Source organism: Bos indicus, chromosome 10 (genome assembly GCF_029378745.1).
Source record: "Bos indicus isolate NIAB-ARS_2022 breed Sahiwal x Tharparkar chromosome 10, NIAB-ARS_B.indTharparkar_mat_pri_1.0, whole genome shotgun sequence".
Lineage (NCBI taxonomy): Eukaryota > Metazoa > Chordata > Mammalia > Artiodactyla > Bovidae > Bos > Bos indicus.
Genome location: NC_091769.1, coordinates 2,427,029 through 2,443,727, shown reverse-complemented (window position 1 = coordinate 2,443,727; position 16,699 = coordinate 2,427,029). Strand labels below are relative to the sequence as shown.

Genomic DNA, 16,699 nt, shown 5'->3' with positions numbered 1-16,699 from the left:
AGAATATCATTCATGCACTGAATATTAACTGCCAGTTACCAGCTGGCATTCATACAAGTAGAGCCCACTCATAAGCCAAGAAGAGTACAGCCAAGTTAGAGATAGGAGTAACTCAATTATAATTGATTTCTTCCAACATCAACCCCCTTACCTCATTGGAAAACTCCTTTCTCTACAACAAATTTATTTGCCTCTCCTGAAATACTTCCCTCAGTTGATTTTAGAATTGAGTCATTACCACATTTTACTGTTACTTCTCCAAACCAAATTTTGAGGTGAAAGCGGGTATCCAGAGTGTAGCAGGCAAACAAAGCAATTCTTACCTTTTCCCTTCTAGATTTTCTCTAGCTCTATATACAACAAAAAGTAAAATGGATAAGCCTGCGGTAATTTTACTTGTCCCTCAAGACATAGTGCTCTGAAAATTTAGGAAGTATATCTTCTCTTTGTTTTCAGTCCATGTTACCAGAAGGCTATCTGACCAATTGGAAGTTCACCCAACCAGTCAGAAAAAAATTCTACAATTTTAGGGGCCAAGGAGGAGAACCACTCAAGAGCAGAGGGAAGAGGAAGGAGGTAGGATTTTCAGCAGACAACAGTTCTGCACAAACTAGCTATGAGATGCTTCTTGCTTCAGTCTTCTCATCCATTAAGGGTGGTAAGTAATATGGAATATTTCAAGTGCCTTACAGTTTTAAAAAATCTATTATTTCAACTCTTATTTGAATATAATTAAATAAATTTGGGAAAAAGTGCACTTTTAACATTCCAAGTTACGGCAAAGCTTATTAAGAACTTTCCAGCTTGTTAATATCTTGGAGCAGATTTCTTGACACACATTCAAACTAGATATTACTGGAGAGTGTCATCAAGTGGACATGACTGTCTGTTGACCTGTAAACTGAACCCAGGCAAATGGAGGCTTCCCATCTCTTTCCCTTCCTTGGAATGTACATTCTGCCCACCCACCATTCCCACAACTGGAGCCATTTTCAAGCACGCAGCCCCGAGAGATTATGTGGAAGGTATATGTGACTGGAAGGCCTCCAGGTTGGGAAGGCCACTAGTCTTACAGGCGCCCAAGACCAGCCTCTTCTGTAAGTTTCCTTGCCTACGAAAACTGCCATCACCAATCTGGGGTAGTCTGCCTCTTTTTTCATTCTTCCTTTGTGCTTTTGAGACCGGCTTCTCTCACTCAGCATAATGCTTTCAAAATTTTTCCAAGTTTTTCAATACCAATAGTTATATTTTTTCCCTTTTGACTTTTTAGTTGTGTTCCATTTATGGATATACCACAATTTGCTTATGCCTTCATTCATAGAAGGATATGGGATATTTCCAGCTGCTAGTTATTACAAACAAATCTACTGTGAACACTTGTATAGAGGCTTTTGTGAGAACAATGTAAGTATTCACTTCTCTAGGGTAAATACTCAGGAGTGGAGTTTCGGGGTCAGTGCTTAGAGTCTATTTAACTTCATACAAAATCACAAAACCATTTTTCAGAATGGCTATACCGTTTTGCATTCTTATCAGCGATGTATGAGAGTGCCAGGTGCTTCTCAGCACTTTTTCTTTCAACCACTCTCATGGGGGATATTGATATCTAACTGATGTTTGTATCAGCGTTTGCCTAATGGTAATGATGTTTTTTGTGTGTTTACATCTGCTATTCTTCTATCTTCTCTGGGAAAGATTCTGTTCAAGTCTTTTGCCCACTTTTTAATGGGTTGTTTGCTATTGTTGAGTTTTGATCTTTTTAAAAATATATCCTGAACACATGACGTTTGTCAGAAAAGTGATTTGCAAACATTTTCTCCCCATTTACAGCTTGTCTCTTTATTTTCTTGGTGGTATCTTAAGCCAAGCAAATGTTTTAATTGCTGAGGTCCAAACTACCAATTTTTTCTTTTACAGAGCCTATGTTGGTGACATTTTTAAGAACCCTTTGTCCAACCCTAGGTCATAAAAGTTTTCCCAAGAAAATAATTTTAAAGAAAGAAAATGCTATATGCCTAAGGACGTTCTTTATGGCACTATTAGTAAATGGTGAGAAACTGGAAATAATATCATGGTGCCATCATAGAATAATGGGTACATAAACTATGACCCTGTCATACTACAGCCATAAAAAATATTTATGGAGAGTATATAATAACACTACAGGGAAACAATTATGACTTTTAAAGTCAGATACAAATGCTGTGTGCCATATGCCACAATTATAGGAAAACAAAATATTGCATAGAAAAAGAGATTAAAGAAATATGTCTAAAAATATCATCAAAGGCTACAGTGATTCTGGGTAACTTTTTCAGTTCTGTCTACTTTTCTATATTTGTTTTTCTAGGTAGGTTTATAAAATAAACCAAATAATATAATTTTATGCTTAATAATCCATTCTTGACATTTTGTCTCTGTTGTGAGACCAAGTACTGTCCAATATCGGACTTGACTGCTCTGTCCTGGAGGGCTGCCCGGCTGACCGGGGGCTAGACACCTGCACAGAAAGCTCTTCCTGCCTGGTTGGACTAGATGGGGGCTTCCCCAGATCTGGGGCAGGGGTGTGTGGGGGTTGGGCAGGAGCAGGAGAACATGTGATAACACGTTGAGACAGTGGTTGTAGTTCCCTGCCAGCAAATCCCGTTCTCATTCTCTCCAGTCCACTGTCTCAATTGGCTACAAGCCAAAAGCTCTAGAAAGAGTCAAGACTTTTTATGGATCAAAATGCTCCAGTTACTCTTGAGCTCCCTCTGTGTGGCAGAACCTGTGTCCTGGAATGCTCAGAGGATGAAGGCGCAGCCTCTACCCTGTCGGACCTTGTCATCCAACGGTTCCCACCACCACCCCACACGGGCAAGCCCCCTCGTCACTGCTGCACCTAAATGAGCTTTTCTTGGCTGGAGACGGGCGGCAGTTTTCAAAATTACCTCTCACTTAATATCTCCCCAAGTAGCCACACCATTTGCCTGTCTTGGTCTCCTGCCCTGAGCTGTAAAATTGTGTTGTGCTTTGCTTCTTAAACACAGTTACCGGATTTCACACCGGGGCGTTGATGGCTCCAGAGGAGACAGGTAATCACCGTGCTGTTCTCTAGGAGGAAGTCCCCGGTGGGTCAGGAGCACAACCCATAGGCTTTGTGGGCCCGTTTATCCTGACTGCCCCCTTTCCACGTGGCAATCTAAGCAAACTGAAAAGCCTCCATCCACCAGGCCCGACAAAGGTAATTTGCTCTGAGTTCACCTTAAAATCCTTAAGAGTCTCTTGAATATTGAGCCACCTACAGGTAGGGGAAACAAAGTGGGAAGGAACGGAATCCCTATTTTGAGCCAACAGGCAAACAAGCCTGTCACAATAGGTTACAAAGCGACAGCCCTCCGACCAGAGGGAGGCGCTCTTCGACACGACCTGTCTCCACCTTGGCCCCTTTGACCTCAGATAGGGCAGTGCTAATAAAAAAGAGAGAGGCTCATTAGCTTTCTTTCCCATTCATGCTTGTTTTGAAAACATTACATGCCTTGCAGATTACATGATAATTATACTTAAGGGCTGCCAAGCCGCTTCAGGAATAATTATCGTATGATTTGCAGGTTTTAGAGCTCATGGTAACACTTCAGTGCTGGGAGCCTTCTTTAGTCATTCATGGCAATTACCCTACTTTCACAGTCTTAGATTGTTCCTCGAGCCTGATGAGAAGTCAGGGAGGCTAATTGTTCACAGAAGGCTGGGAGACTGGGGGGCGTGCAGGGCCACGGTGGTCCTGACTGGAGGGCCAGTCAAATCAGAGCCTTTTACAGGAGCCACGTGAAGGCCAAGTATTAATAAAAACAGAAACCTGCTCAGGGACCTTTCTTGTAATAGACGCAAAAGGGCCTGCTCCTCCCTCATTCTTCATAGGAGCATCGAAATGTGATTAAAACTAGCAAGTCAGTCATTTTCACCACTCATCTGAAATGGCTCGTGATAAGGTTTTAACAATGAGCGCCTAAGTGGTAAAGGCCTTGGAGAATTTTGCCTTCTCAGCAGGTGGAGTTTCAGCAGGTCAGCGGTCTCCCCCGTGAACCCCTTTCGTCCTTCGGCTCTGTGGACACCATCCTTGCCACCCGGACCCTCCCCACCCGCACCCACTGCTATTTCTGCTGCTGCTGCTGCTGCTAAGTCGCTTCAGTCGTGTCCGACTCTGTGCGACCCCATAGACGGCAGCCCACCAGGCTTCCCCATCCCTGGGATTCTCCAGGCAAGAACACTGGAGTGGGTTGCCATTTCCTTCTCCAATGCATGAAAGTGAAAAGTGAAAGTGAAGTCACTAAGTCGTGTCCGACTCTAGCAACCTCATGGACTGCAGCCTACCAGGCTCCTCCGTCCATGGGATTTTCTAGGCAAAAGTACTGGAGTGGGGTGCCATTGCCTTCTGCGTGCTTCAGTCTAAGAGGCTCTAATAGAATTGAGAAGGCTAACACTGGTAGCTCAGCTTGTAAAGAATCCTCCTGCAATGCAGGAGACCCCAGTTGGATTCCTGGGTTGGGAAGATCCCCTGGAGAAGAGATAGGCTACCCACTCCACTGTTCTTGAACTTCCCTGGGGGCTCAGACCATAAAGAATTCGCCTGCAATGCGGGAGACCCCGGTTCGGTCCCTGGGTTGGGAGGATTCCTTGGAGGAAGGCATGGCAAACCCACTCCAGTATTCTTTCCTGAAGAATCCCATGGACAGAGGAGCCTGGCGGACTACAGTCCATGGGGTCACAAGGAGTCGGACACAACTAAATGACTAAGCATAGCACAACAGAATTGAGAAATGCACCAGTTAAACCACAGCAAGGAGATAGAGGAGAGATCAGTGCTGGATGAGACTTGGTCTGTGAGAGTTTACAGGAAACATTGGGAATCCTCACAATTGTGCCTTGTGTAGGGCGGCAGGATGGGTGGATAATCCCATCCCTCTCAAGATAATGAGATTCCCACAAGAGGGCGCCCTTGCAAAAGAAAGTCCTCATCCATTCACATCCTTTGTGCCTGACACCAGCAAACAGGAAAAGAGGACCCTCAGAGAAGCCCCGCAGTAAGACAGACATCCCCTGATGAAGACAGAAATTCCCTGACCCCTTTAAATTCCTGCGCAACTGAAGCACAGGTGTTCTGCTGCTGCTAAGTTGCTTCAGTCGTGTCCGATTCTGTGCGACCCCATAGACGGCAGCCCACCAGGCTCCCCGTCCCTGGGATTCTCCAGGCAAGAACACTGGAGCGGGTTGCCATTTCCTTCTCCAAGATCCCCCCAAAAACAGATTCCTATTACCACCTCAGACTCTTGAGTGTCCTTTGGACAGCAAGATCAAACCAGTTAATCCTACAAGAAATCAATCCTGAATATTCATTGATAGGACTGATGCTGAAGCTGAAACTCCAATACTTTGGCCACCTGATGCGAAGAGTTGACTCATTGGAAAAGACCCTGATGCTGGGAAAGACTGAAGGCAGGAGGAGAAGGGGATGACAGAGGATGAGATGGTTGGATGGCATCACCGACTCTATGGACATGAGTCTGAGCAAGCTCCGGAAGTTGATGATGGACAGGGAGGCCTGGTGTGCTGCAGTCTACGGGTTGCAAAGAGTTGGACGAGACTGAGCGACTGAACAACAACAACAAATTATCACGTTAGGGCTCTACTTTCTTATCACATCCCTCTTCAGGAGGCTCACGCTATAGTAGCACTAATTAAATTTGTACTTGTCCTCTAAGCAATGAGCTGCCTGCCTTCGGCATCTAGAAGGATCCAAGATGGACCTTGTGGCTTCTTTCAGCTTCACAGCACACACGTCAGTATTGCTACGAGACCAAGAGATTGCGTCTTATTTGCAGTGACACACCATAGTCATGTAGGCAGCTCTAGAGATAAGCGTGTCACCTTAAAGTCACTTGATTTCTTAGTGATATTATCTTGGAATTCCAGGCCATTTCCTCAGGAAGTGCTATTAGCAGGACAGGATGTAGAATTTAGTCTAATGAGCAGACAACAATACGGGTGTTTTAAGCCCAGGCTACATCTTGGCTGACTGCTCAAATTAAAAAGAATAAATAGACCCTATTTTTTCTTGCCTAAGGACCCCTCAATGGAAAGGCCCTCCCCTGCCCCCACAGGTGATGACATAGAAATATACAGCAGGTAGTGAATATCATCTGACCTGGCTCCTCACTTGCCCAGACCTTTTCCCAGGCTCTAGGAGGGTCCTAGCAATTTTGTATCATAATTCTGTTTTTTTTTTTTTTCTTAAATGTGGCTTCCCCAATTATATAAACTTCAGGCTGTCCCCACAAAACCTTGATTCCCAGGTGTTGTTTATTGAAGCCGTATCTAGGTCCATCCTTCCAGTGGCAGAACACCTGTCCGTCGCTGCTAGATTGACCACGTCTGGGACAATAGCAATTGTTTCAAGTCACAAGCATTTCCACCAGCTTTTCTCTCCTGGTTTTTCTTTAAGGGACTATTGTATCAAAGAAAAGGAAGGAAGTGACTAAGAAAAGGAAGTTATGCCTAAGTCATTGGAAAAGTATATTTGTCAAATGACACAATCTTTTCCCAAAGTTGAAGTTTCAGGTGAAGCTAAGGACAGTGTGAACTGAGACATGAATCTTTGAGGAATTGAACTCCTTTTCTGCCCGTTCCTACTTCTCTACCTATGGACTGTCCTTTGAACTTTTGCAGTTTTTCCCAGGATCCCTTCTATATTCCCCAACACACTTAATTCATGGTCTGTCTACCTCTCTGTTTCTTTCCCTCTGCCCCCCAAAGATATGTGTGATTTGTAATAGATGGCTTCATTTCCATCTTCAGCTTGTGGGATATCTGTGATGGCTGCAGACATATTACTTCTGTTTTCCTGGAGCCATTCCCATCCCTGCCTGTCTTAGCTCCCTTCCACATGATTTTATTCTGTCATTCCCCTCAACTGCATCAGCTAGCAAGGCTAATGGAGACAGTGAACTCAGCCTGCTTTTCTGTCCATCTCTGCCATGGGAAATCATTTCCAGTGCTGTTGACTCTTTGCAGTGGAGATGCAGGAAAGAATCTTATTTTGTGATCCCAAGCCCACAGTGGCAGAGACTTACTGTAAAACTTCCAGCTTCAGACAAAGAGGGGAAAGAGTGCAGGGCACATATAAAATAATGGAGTGCACACATATTTTAACATGTCTTGGGCTTTCACAGTAACTGATAGGCACCTGAATGTAAGACCCAGTCTCCAACTCTTTCTACAGGTTGGATATGTGTTTGTGAGGGAGCCCCCCTTTTTTTCTCTGACATTCAGTTAAGCTAAAAGCAAAAACTGCCATCTGTACTGCCTCTGATACAGTAGATTGCTAAAAGCTGTTCCCTGTCAGACCTCTTCTTTCAGCCTTGGTGGGGAGACACATACACATATGACACGTCTCTCATCCACACATGAAACACACAGATTTCTTCAAGGTCATAGGTCTGCTATAAAACCATCAGGCTAAATACAAAATTCTTTCTAATGGCTGACTCGCTTTCCACGGCCACAGCAGAAGGGAAGGTCTTCATTTCACTTCCAGGTATTCTGGGGTGTGTGTGTGTGTGTGTGTGTGTGTGTGGTTTTTGCTGCTGCGGGCACAAACTCTCTCTAGTCCTCAAAGGTGTTCCACATTTTTCATTAACACTTGCATTTAAGCAGCTCATTTTAATTCTTTCCGTTGTTCCTGTTCTGCGTGAACTATCTGCTGGCAGTTGCCATGCCAACCCCAAATCCTGGGGTCCTACTGCTAGATCACAAGCTGCCATTAGCATATTTTTAATAGCACCTGATTGCCCTCCAAAGACCTTCCAGTAGCTGAACGCCATTAGCTCAGAGAGTCATGAGATTTGACTGCATATTTACAGACTGGATCAGGGAGAGAACACAGTCAAAGCTGCATAGCCTGTTTCCAGGCTTAATTTCCGCAAGTGCCAGGTTGGTGCCCTGGGTCTCATTCACAGGGAAGATCCTCAGAATTGTGTGGCCCACGGAGGGATGAGTTCTTGCTTCCTGGAGCTGACTTACCATAATGTGGATGACAACATGACTGTCAAGCTGGTAAAAGATGTCTCTCACTTGTACTGAAAAATAAGCCACTCTCCATTCTGTAGGGACCTGGGCAGGGATGGTAATGCTAACACCTTGCTCTTTCTAATTTATACCAAACTGATGGAACAGGCAATGTTGATCATAAATCAGTTTCTCTTAAGAAAAGAATTAGGGAGGGAAGAGTGAATGAGCAGTGTTTCATAACTGAGAGAGTTAAGACAGATTATTTCAAAATATGTAGTTAAGAGCTTTTGAAATTAAGTTGCTTTGAAGTTCTGAAGACTCTCAGCAGCCAATGAGCTAAGTAAAAGAAGGTTGATACCTGAAGTGAAGACAAGAGGAAGTTTAAAGTGGCTACTAAAATCTGAAGAAATCAAAAAGAGTTAGGTGAAACTGCAGGTAAAAACAATTTCGTGACGAGGGACCTTGCAAACTCAGATGCTTAGGAGCCAAGACAGATAAGGCAAATGAAGTGAGGTGCTTGGAGGATGATGGAAGGCAGAGGGCCCTTAGCTTCAGTGCTGTGGAAACACGAAGGACATAAGGACTGGAGCCACCAAAGTGCTGACTCCATCCAGAATGAGTGTTCCTCCTACAGGGAGTCAGGAGACCCCAGTGCTGGCAAATCTTCAGAGAACTGAAGAAAAGCTAGAAATATATATATATATATATATATATATATATACACACACACACACACAGAGAGAGAGAGAGAGAGACAGAGAAAGAGAGAGAGGAAAATTCCCAGTTTTTAATATTGAGCATATAATAATTTGACTTTACTAAAACATTGGACCACCCAACACTATGTAGGGCAAAAAAAAAAAAAAAAACACCTGACTTCTTGTGTTGAATATGCTCCATGAGCTGCCAATTTGTAACCTATTCTAAAAGGAAGCTATGTTTAATCCTAAAACTAAGATTCCTAACTAAGGAACTGTATTGTTATAGAAAGCATGTGTGTGTTGATCTGTATCCCCAGGTAAATTTTCATGAGCCTTAGTATTTGGTTCATATAATCAACCAATGCTAGAAGAGTGGGAAGAACAATGAGCAGTACAGGAGCTCAAAAGACAAAACAAAACGTGGTTGTCTGGTACCATCACAGAAGGCTTCAAGAAAGAGGCAGGACCTTCTGTGTCTTTCAAGGATGGTTGAATTTGGAAAAACACAGATGAGGGGAAATTCCTTGGGTAGAAGGTACAGTGGGAACCACAAGTCCAAAAGAAGAAATTATAAGATGCTTTACTCTCTGCTGAGCAGACTGGAACATCATAGAGGCAATGCTGGGTTAAAATATAAATAGTAACTCAAAACAAAGAAGAACTTCCCTGGCAATCCAGTGGTTAAAACTCCATGCTTCCAATGCAAGGGATGCAGGTTCAATCCCGGGTTGGGGAACTAAGAGCCCACATGCCACGTGGTGTGGCCAATGAATAAATAGCATTACTGCTCACTTGCAGTCCTTAAATTCACATATTAGGTCTGAGAGGCACAGAAAACAGAATTTATCTCGGGGAATGCAGACACAGGTATTTGCATATGTCTACCTGAAAAGCTGACAATCTGAAAGGCATTGCCTTAGTACACAGCATTTACTTAAATTATGTTCAGGTGGATACATTTTCAATTTTCTCCAGAAGACTTGTGTTTCTTCCTTTTTTTTTTTTTTACTACCACTATATACTGACACTGTATTAATAGATCCCAAGCCTAATTTGTAAGCCTGGGATCACAAGCCTGGATTTTCTTCAAGGACTTAAAAAGTTTACTTGTCCATTGAGGTCAATTCTTTGATACTTGCCACCTGTGGTTCTCAAAGAGCTTGGTGGTTTCAACATTAATTTGGCTAGTTAATAGACTAAATATTTTGATAGTCTCTCTGTTGATGGAGAATGTGGGGCTTTTAAATACAAAGACTCTGGCTTTCTAGTATAATTTGATTACACATGTGTTTGTGTAGAACTGCTTCCTACAATCCTCCCAGGCAGCCAGATGTGGGAGGAACGATGGAATTAGCTCATCTCCAATCGGGGCTGCTCTGAACAAGAGTCTGCAAGGGTGGGAGGGGGGTCTGGAAGGGTGCCAAGAGGACTATCTGGAGGAAGAAAGTTGATTACAAGTCCAGTTAAGTCAAGTCAAAAGAATAATACGTCAAAAAGTTCATCAGGATGGAGAGGGACATGAGCCAAAGGATCAAAGTAAGGGTCAGAAACAGGATGATTGGAAACAAAGCCAACGCAGGAACTCACCCTGGGAAAGCTGAGACAATGCTCTGGCGTATCTCAGGCACAGATGGGTGAGCCCAGCTGGACAGGACCCTTGTTATGACAGTTTCAGAGCCTGGACGGATCCTCAGAACCTGGTGGGAAGAAAACAATGCTGAGAGACAAGTTTGCAAGCACTAGATTTGGAGCACTGTTTTCCTAGCCTGTCAAACGAGAGATTTGTGCCGACTGTCTCTAATGCCCACGTGAACGACGGTGTTCTCTGACACCATCTGGCTAAAGCACCATTAGGCTCCAGCCTCTCCTGGGACCAGCCAGTCCTCCCTGAGCCTTTGCAAACTTATCTGAAGTGAATATGTGGCTCCCAGCACTTATCCACTTGCCAGTAATATCTGAGGAGAGCAAACAGCCAGAGCAGAGCCCCAGAACACTGACCCCTCCTCGAAAAGGGAAGCCACCTTTGTTAGCACCTCCTGCGGGAAGGAAACGCCTGTAGAGACTTCCTTTCCATATATCCCAAGATCAGGGCCAAAAATCTGGGGAAATGCTTGCGATGGGTATGTGCCGCCTATAAATTCAAGTACACTGATGAAGCTGAAAGAAAGCAAGAACGTGCATGCCAAGTTTGCCTGTGGTCACAGAAGTGAGGCTTTGCTGTTTCCTGAAGATAGGAGCTGGAAGTCTCTTGGGGAAAGCTGCCTGAGTGCACACATTTCACCCTTGGCCTACTTGTTTATCTTGAGACCACTGAAGCATTCAGTCTAGACCGTACAGTATTTCTACATCTCCTGTTATTTCTTTCCCAAGCATCTGGTTTTTCTCAGGCCCCACGTGACTCACACTTCCTGGCCTTGTGCTGGGACCCAAGAACCTCTGCAGAATGTCCTTGCTGTGCCTGGGTCACTGCAAACATCTGCTGGGGTACAGGCTCTGTCCGTAAGGTGACCTGTCAAACGGTACAGATTTGAGTTTTCTTTCTGGACAGCGAGTTTGGGGCCTTGGACTAGGACTTTCTCCTGGACTTCAGAACTTGGGAAAGCAAGCAGCCAGGGAGCTCCTGCCCTGGGACTCTCTGCCTCCGTCCTGGCATCTGGGAACTTCTGAGGAAGGAGCCCTGAAACTCCTCAGGAGGCCCCAGTTCCTGTACAAATTGGCTTTCACATCTTTTGTGTCCATTGTGTTACGGTCTTTGTTATTCTGGTTTTTCTTCACTTCTGCAGTCCTTAAGAACCCACCCATCAAGCAAGGGTTCCTTGAGTAGCTGCAACATAGCTGTGCTAAGCTAACTGCTTTGGTGAAGGCTTCTGATCTCAAGAAGCTTATCACTGAGGTGAGATAATAAATAATTCATATCAAGGAACACTGAGTAACACAGGCTGTGTATCACGAAGGTCTTCTTGTGAGTGGCAGACAAGTTCTGTGAAAATAGAGGCTAAAGGGAGAACAGTGGATGTTTCTGAGTGGAAACAGATTTGTCACAGGCTGTCTAGAATTAGTAGAAATTGAATGGTGGATGGCTACTAAGGCTTTCACACAAGGAAAATTATCTGATTTTATTCAGATAGGTAGAAACAGTGAATTAAGTAAAGCCTAGGACAACAGACCAGATTGGATTGATTTATCATGTTGTTTCATCATCATGTATTACCTTTTTATATGATGCAAGATACAGAATTTGATTTCTATTTGATACAGATTCAGATAATCTCTAGGCATGTACTTACCTCTCCCTTTGGGTTTAAGGATGACACTCCGAGTTCTCATAAACTTTGGCCAAAACACCATATGCTCTTTCAGTTTCACACCATTTTCTTTCAACACATAATTTTGTGTTATTGTGCTGGACACTGTCTATTTGGGATCAGATCCATTTCTGTCCCAGGCTTTGCCCAGTCCTTGACCTCCCACTTTCATATAACATTTGCTTCTCTTGTCCTATGAATGGTCAAGATAAGCTCAAATTTGTAAATATTTATAAATATTTCTGAATATGTAACTCATATTAATCTTAGACTTCAGAAAGTCCTGATGTCCTTGGATTAGCTGTTCTACCACAGACAGTAAGTAGCCAATAAGTGACACCCAAAGGAGGTATATGTCCCAGCAGCCTCAGGAGACACTGAGGCCAGAAAGAGGCTGGTCTGCTGACTCCACAGTGGAGTCCCTGCCGAGGGCTTGATGCCACCTCACCGGTGAAGACAGGTACCAGGAAAGACAGCCATGATGGGAGCTATGTGAACATTTGGAACCAGAGAAAGCCTCATATGGGTACTGATGTGCTAGATCAGAACTGCAAGGGCTGGCCCGGCAAGTCACAGGGAGTTGCAGCCTGCAGAGAGTACACCCAAAGCTTTGCACTTGGACAGCCTGCCCTTAACACATCTTCTGAGCTGTACCTCATGGCTCCCAGTTACAATCAAATCTTTATCTCACATAAGTTTGGATGGTAGAGCACTAATGTAAGAGGAATTATGTAGATAAGGTTGCTATAGCTTCAACATACCCAATGAGGCTGTTTCCAAAACTATAGGAGGGTTTATAGGAAGGTATTTGGAACTCCATTGGAGAGAGTGGAGCAGGATTTGGAGTATGTAGAAGAACCAGAAATTCTGGCCAACAAGTGAGCAGTTTTGTCTCTCACAAGCAAGACAAGTCACACTGGTATCATTTGTCCTTTGGCTGCCTTAGAAAACACTCTTAAAAAGTGAGCACCTGAATTATTGGGACGTTTCTGGTACCTTTGTTTTCACAGAAGAGGAAGCATTGTCCCATGATCAATGAATACAAAGGGCATTGGGTAAAATTTAAAAATGCTGAACCTGATCCTGGCTGTGAGATATAAACATTCTTTCAGTGTATACCCTGTTCTATTGCATTAAATGCTTTGTAAGGTTTAGAACAAGTGCACCTCTGAAGTGAGACATGTGCACGGTTGAGCATCCTTCTGAGATGTAGCCTAGAGACTGGAAGTCTTTGCAAGAAAGCTGTAGATTAGAGTTCTGACTGGATGAGTAATACTACTTTCATTCATTTGCCAGCAACACTGCCAGGGAATAGTTAAGAACGTAAGAAAAAAGTACACTTAATTAACCACATCAACAAATTTATTTTGAGTCCTGATACATGGTGAGCACTGTGATGGGCACTAAAGATATGGGGATAAATGGCCCTTTCCCTCAAGGGCTTAAAGACTAATGGAGTGGAGAGATAATTCACACATGTGCTTGTTTTGATAGATATTTTGATATATATGGGACTAGATGGAAACACAAGAGGACATTTGAGTGGACAGCATGTGGGAGTGATCACATCATAGGATCACCCATTTCTTCTTAAACCCAAGAAGAAATGTCTTTCATCACCTTCCTTCTCTGTCCTCTAGGGTAGAGACTGGCAAACCACAACATGCAGACACTCTGGCCCACTTCTGCTGTTTGGAAGTAAAGGTTTATAGGAACACAGCTATATATATCTGTGTACATGTTGTCTGTGGAGGCTTTAGTGCTACGGTGGCTGACATGAGTAGTTTCAACAGAGATTAGAATCCTGGTTAGAGAAAAAGTCTGCCAACCTCTGCATCAGGGTATGGTTCTCATCCACCTGATTGAAGCTGGCAAGTAACACATCTACAATCCAGTGAATAGGATGAAGGAAAAGATAAAGAAGAGGGAATCCATTTTTTAAAGGCTGTAACCCAGAAGTTGACTTATGTGCACTTATCCCTGGCCAGAATTTAGTCACATGTTTTGTAAAGAGTTCCCAGACTTCTTTCAGTTTGATACAGAAATACTCACAGAACTCAGCATGTAGTTAAATTCATGGCCAAGATTTACTGTAAGAAAAGAAAAAGAGAAACCAACAAAAGGAAAAGGCCCATTGGGTGAAGTACAGAGGTAACCAGTTGCAAGCCTCCAAAAGCACTCCCCAGTCAAGTCACTTAGGATAGACTTAATTCCTCCATGAACAAATTGTGGTAACATGTATGAAGTGCGCTGTGCCGGGAGAGCTCGGTAGAGACTTGGTCCCAGGGGTTTTTATTGGAACTGGCCATGTCACTCTCTACTGGAGAATGTGCCCAAATTCTAGGTTCCCAGAAGAAAAGCAAGAGTCAATATAATCTATATATTTCCATACCATTTAGGCATAGGGATCCACTCCTATCAGGGACTGGTGGGAATCCTCATAAACTTCAAGTTTCCAGATGCCAGCCAAGGATCAGTCTTGCAAGCAGAGCTTTAAGGATAGAACTCTCAGGCCTACTGTGATAACCCTTAACTGCACACAGGCCTACACTTGCAAGGGAAGCTGGGGAATGCAGTCCAGCTAAACTTGGGAGGTTTGATGATTAAGAGAAAATGAAAATAGAGAATGGATACTGTGAATAATGAGCAATTTCTGCCACACAAGGGAAGGAATGGAAGCAGGGTAGGGTTTCTTAATCCTGGAACCTTTGATATTTGGGGCTGAGTTCTTCTTTGTTGCAGAGACTGTGCTGTCTACCTGTCAGTAGCACCCCCTGAGCCCCGACAATCTGGATGTCTCCAGATATTGCCTAGTATGCTCTGGGTGGGGGGGGGGGGGTCACAGATGGCCCACCTGAGATCCAAGCCGGGGCATGAAGGCTAGAGAGGTTAGTCCTTGTTCAAGAAACTGCAAGCAGTTGGGTACAGTTTGCATATCAAGTGAGGGTTGAAAATGGCAAGAAATTAGGTGAAGGCATAAGACTGGGGCCAGATTATAAAGCAGTTTGTGTGCCATAATAAGGGGGTTGGGTTTCTAAAAAATACATTTATACATAGAAGGTACTGAAGATGTTTAAGCCCAAGGATCATTTTTGTATTTTTTAGAAAGCCAGATTGACCTACAATTGGATAATTAATTGAAGGGCAATAGTTTGGAGTCAGACTAGTTAGAAGGATATGTCATCTATTCAGGTGAGACATTTTGAGGAACAAAATGAAGACAGTGGAGGCTGAAAATAAAAAAGGAAGGGTTTGAGGAATATCACATAAGGAGGAAAAAACAGCTTGGTGATTGGTTGTAGATGGAAATGTTTCCCAGAGTTTAGCTTCAGACATCTGGGTAAGTAGGTTGCCATTCACTGAGATAACAAAGTCAAAAGAAGGAGAATAATATAAGGGAAAAAGTCATCAGATCAGTTTTTGACTTGCTAAGTCTGAAGTGACTGTTGGACTTCCATTAGGAGATTGTTGATGTGTGATGAATAATTTGATATGCTGGACACTTGGTGTTAAGTGGGCAGGAGGAAATAAAACATGCATGTGCAATCAACTACTGTCCATATTTCTTTCCTTACTGAATTTTTAAAAACCCAATAGCTTAGTTTCAAATGTGTGTAAAACAACTGTTCTATTAAGCTGTTTAGGTGGAGAGGGTAGTTTCCTCATTCATTTATTCAGATAGGTCTCGAAAGTGAAAGTGAAAGTCACTCAGTTGTGTCCAATTCTTTGTTACCCCATGGACAGTCCATGGAATTCTCTAGACCAGAATACTGGAGCGGGTAGCCTTTCCCTTCTCCAGGGGATCTTCCCAACCCAGGGATCGAACCCAAGTCTCCCACATTGCAGGCAGACTTTTTACTAGCTGAGCCGCATTAATACCAGCTACCTACATATTTTCATGCCTTCCTGATCTAGGTGTCATTTTTTGGGCACGATGACTATTTTGGCTTTAGTAACTTTCCTGCTATGAGAACTTAGGATCCACTGGCATTCAGTGTCATCAAGTAGAAACAATCTTTGCAGGAACTGAAGTACAAAAACTTAGGTAATGATACAGAAACTACTATTCTGGAGTTAAAATGACTTAAGCAGATGACATTTCATGCTGGTGACTACAGTTTCACTGTCTGCAGGAGAAGGTATCCTGTGTCTAGCAGAGTAGTTAAATTTGCATCCTGTCAGGCAGGACACGCATCATGTGGTTGAATTAGTTGGAGATGTTACTTTAATTAGTAATCAAGGCACAAGATGTTAAGGCAAAGAGCACTGATTCTGAGCCCTGCATACCTCAATCCATAATAATAAGGCAAAGTGCTTGTATACATTCCTTACTGAGTGTGATATGAGAGTAAAGAGTGGGATAAAATTTAGGATCTCGTCTTTAATGACTCGAACGCAGATGTTGCTGTTGACAGGAAGAGATATGTTGAGTGTTGTTTCTTCATTTGCTTAGCAAGATTTGACATGTGGTGAGCCAGAATAGAAATTTGAAGAGTTGATTCAAGATGTGTTGAGGGAACTTTGGGTGAAAGAGTGATAAAAGAAGCAGGTCTGGATATACTGCATTATGCTGCAGATGGAAACATTCTTTTTTTAAAAAAAACTTCCAAGGATTGCTTGTTTTGATAAGCTGGTGGGTAAATTCAGTTA

The 16,699-nt window shown here is 43.3% G+C and overlaps 1 protein-coding gene across 1 annotated transcript in view; it reads right to left on the bottom strand.

Annotated features, from left to right (window-relative positions):
* YTHDC2 (YTH N6-methyladenosine RNA binding protein C2) overlaps positions 1-10,350 on the bottom strand; it is a 118,919-nt gene extending 108,569 nt beyond the window's left edge. Inside the window, exon 1 of the mRNA XM_070796820.1 lies at positions 10,332-10,350. The gene's annotated coding sequence lies outside the window, so the exon portion shown is untranslated. The remainder of the gene's footprint in view (positions 1-10,331) is intronic.
* Between the last annotated feature and the right edge of the window lie 6,349 nt (positions 10,351-16,699).